Below are 3,800 nucleotides of genomic sequence, written 5' to 3' on the forward strand. Positions count from 1 at the left end.
TATCAAAGAAATAGCAGAACATTAGAAGATGAAAAGATGGAAGTGGGAGAAGTTATAGTGTCTCCATTTGACAAAACTAAGAACGATAGTGAACATAACTATCAAAGAAATAGCAGAACATTAGAAGATGGAAAAATGGAAGTGGGAGAAGCTATAATGTCTCCATTTGACAAAACTAAGAATGATGGCGATGTGGATCTAATAAGTAAATTTATGGAAACAAAGAAATTACAAGAAAGTGAAGAAAAGGAGGTGCTTCTTAAAACCACTCTCTCTGAACAGCAGAGCCCACATTTCATACTTTCCCTGTCCAGTGGAACAAAGACCACCTTTACAAGCCCATCGTCTGCAACAAACCTGCCTAGTTTTATTGGATCACCTGGATCCCCAGAATCTCCAGACTCTCCTGACTCTGTCTCTAAAGATATATCTCTGACTGCAGCTTTTACCACCAAGGGAGGCCTCATGAATCTGGGAGATTATCCTGATGATAATGAAGATAATGACGAGGGCAAAGACAAGGAAAACACCCTACCGTTGTCAAAGAAAGCAAAATCTGAGTCGTAATAATGACAACTGCCTATGATTAGTATCTGTTGAAAAAAGCTAGTTCTCCTCTCTCACAAAATTTCACAACAAAATGCAGTGGTCTCTTATGAATAAATGACAGAGATCAATTTCACCCACATGACTTCTGCTCATCAAGTGCCAATACAATGGAGCAGGAGGAAATGATACCATAAATTTCTGTGAAAGATTTAATCCTTTGAGCTCTTCAGTTTGGACCACACATCGCCCTTTTCTCAGGGAAAGAAGTGGAAACAAAAAGCCAACAGGTCAAGGTTTTTCTAAAATGAAACTCTGGATTGACAGGTCAGTTGCTGGAGTTAGACTACATCTTCTAGATCATTTTAAAGACGAAAAAATGATCCTTTCTGCCGTAATTCTTCACTAGTTAAGAAGCCCAGCAGTTGCTTATATAAAAGACCTGCCTTTAAAAACATACATTCTGAACTTTTTAGTCAAGCTACAACAGGTTCGTAAAACCTCTATGGGGGAAGTGTGAACATAGTTTCCTTCTTTTATCTGTTGTCTTCGTTCTTCAAACTACATATTGTTTTTTTTTTTCTTTTTTTTTTTTTTTTTTTAGGTGAGGATTTGCCCCCACTTAAAGATTGAGTGGAGTTCTGCAGGTGGTCATTTGTGTCATAAGTTTTTGTTGTTTCACTTCGTTTTTTATATTTTTCTCCCTTTAATGTATGCTTAGTTGCTGATTATATATATCTGAGGCCATAAAAATGTTTCCTTATGTAATAATTTTAAAGATTATTAATAATACATTCTCTATGAAACAAGGTGGATATGTCCCAAATGATCCGAATTAGAAAATATCTGAGAGTCAAAAAGATTTCTAATTATATTGCCAATATGAGGGGGCATCAAAATGTTCCTGAAAAATGGAACTAAAGGGTATTTTTGTGCAAAATCATCTTTGAAATGCATGCCTTAGTTTTTCATAACACACATTTTCCATCAACTTTTTGATGACCTCTCATATCTCGTTTCCAAAATATTTGAACTTATCACCCTGGGTTTAGTGTCATGTCTATTGGAAATTAGTATCAAATACATAAATTTACATCATCACCTTAAGTGGGCAGTTATATCAATGTCAGATTTGTATGTGTTTAATGGGAAGATAGGGACCGTAAAAGTGTAATATAAATGTATGTAGGATGGGAAACAGAGAAGACATCCAGCTTGTCATGGACCACAGACACCAAATAAGATACAGGGCATCCAATTCAATTTTAATTTCAGATAAACAACTGAAATTGAAATTTAAAAGGCCATCCTATATATTTGTTTGTTGAATTTGGTAACCCTTTCTTAGATCAGTCTTCTTGGTTATAATTTATTCCTCTAAGAAAGTTGAATTTCTGTTCTTCCCCATGAATAAGTGATGTATTACTTTTGAAATAATGTCTCATTACTTCACCTTCCAACAATTACCCATGCACTCACCTCTCCAGGGAAGCTAGAATAAAGCAATTTCAAGAGTGCAAGATCTGATTATTTAAAAACTTGTAAATTTATGTCTAGTTCTTAAGCTTGAAGAAACTTTTATTGGTTTAAATTTTAATCACCCTTGGGACTAATTTACCTCTTGTTCTATTTTGTGCAACCAGATCTGCAGTAGTATCCATTTGTTTTGTACCATTGTAAGAAAGATTTTAACTTGATATGAAGTCTTAGGAGGCTCTTGAGACAGGTAAACCAAGTTTTCAAATCCTTGATTGAGATGACAAGAATAATACATCAGTAAGAAGCAGCAGCTGATTTAGGTTATCTCACTAAGATCAAGGAAGTAGGCAGTGTCTGATAATTGCTGCTCATGATTTTTCTGGCTCTTGGAGGCATCATCTGTAGTGGACATCTGTATATTAACAATTCTGTATAATTTGTGTAATTAATATTTCCACTGAATGATTGAGGAATTTTCCACCTTTTGAGTCTATGTCCCCAAGTAGATGCCAGAACTTACTTTTCATGCTTGCCTTGCAACTATACCAGAGGTATGTAACCTAAATGCACCATGAAATAAATGTGCAGCATACTTTGACTTGGAAGTTAGTGATATGAAGAAGCAGGCATTCATTCTGGTAAGGATGATAGCAAAGCGATTTTTGTTTTCAAAGTAAGCAACAGAGTTCTAGTACAAGCAGCACATGATATAGTGTCTTTTAGAAGAGGCAGCAGTATGTTGGGACCAGCAGTTAGCGTAATGGCTATGTCGCTAAGCTCCCATGTAGTCGACTGCAGTTTGAGTCCGGGACCTGGTAGCTTAAACTTACGCCGGGCGCGTGTGTGTGCGTGCCCAAGATCCCAAGAGGAGAATGGAGAAGGGATTGCGGCATGGCCATCCCCCCTGGGGGGTGATTTCTCGCTTTCTCTCTGTCCCTCTCTGTCTCTCTGGTGAGTGCACGCACCCTGTAGCAAAAAAAACTCTTAAAAAAAAGAAGAGGCAGCAGTATGGTCCTCTACAGGAGCAGTACTGGAAAGTCAGTTGGGTTTGTCCCCAACCATGAAACCTCTAACCCTACTTTTTCAGCACTCTCAAAGACTCGGTGAGGTGCTTCATGTTTGTAAGTATATTCTTTTGATGCTTAAACTTGTTAGATTGTTTGGTTTGTTGTTGTTTTGTCTGTTTTTTCAATTAAGAAAAATATTAAAATAAAAAATATCATAAGAGAATAATGATAATATCTTCCATGTGCTAAGAATCCACTATGTCCAGAGAATTTTGTCAGAACTTTTCCATATATTAACATTAATCATCATGATAAACCTGCAAAGTGATTATTATTATCTTTGTTTTTCAGATAAAGAAATTGGAACTCAAATAGATTAATTAAATTATCATTATCACAAAATTAATACCTGGGAAATCCAATTCTTCCTGTTCAAAAGCTCCAATAATTTTTACTACATCATAGTACTTTGACAGTACCTTGAAAGACTAAATGCAGATTTCTAAGTAAGTGTCAAACTTAGTTACTGTTCTGGAATAGTCAGAGTAAGCAATTTATGTAAGTTTCTTAGTTTCTCTAGCTTCACTTTCCATATTGCAGCATTTATAGTAATAAGTCACTTAGAGCAGCAACTCACCATCAACCTACTGAAAGAGTATCATCTAGCACAAAGTATAGAAATAAATATAGGCAGAACATCAATTTGCATAAAAATATATACAAAAACAATTCTTAGTAGCAAATCTTGTGCCTCAAATTCTTAAATGG

The 3,800-nt window shown here is 35.7% G+C and overlaps 1 pseudogene; it reads left to right on the top strand.

Moving 5' to 3' along the window:
- The first annotated feature begins 36 nt into the window (after nt 1-36).
- LOC102468629 (serine/threonine-protein phosphatase 4 regulatory subunit 3A pseudogene) lies at nt 37-628 on the top strand (annotated as a pseudogene).
- Nucleotides 629-3,800: the final 3,172 nt, after the last annotated feature.

This window comes from Tupaia chinensis, unplaced genomic scaffold (assembly GCF_000334495.1).
Source record: "Tupaia chinensis unplaced genomic scaffold, TupChi_1.0 Scaffold148646_1, whole genome shotgun sequence".
Classification (NCBI taxonomy): domain Eukaryota; kingdom Metazoa; phylum Chordata; class Mammalia; order Scandentia; family Tupaiidae; genus Tupaia; species Tupaia belangeri.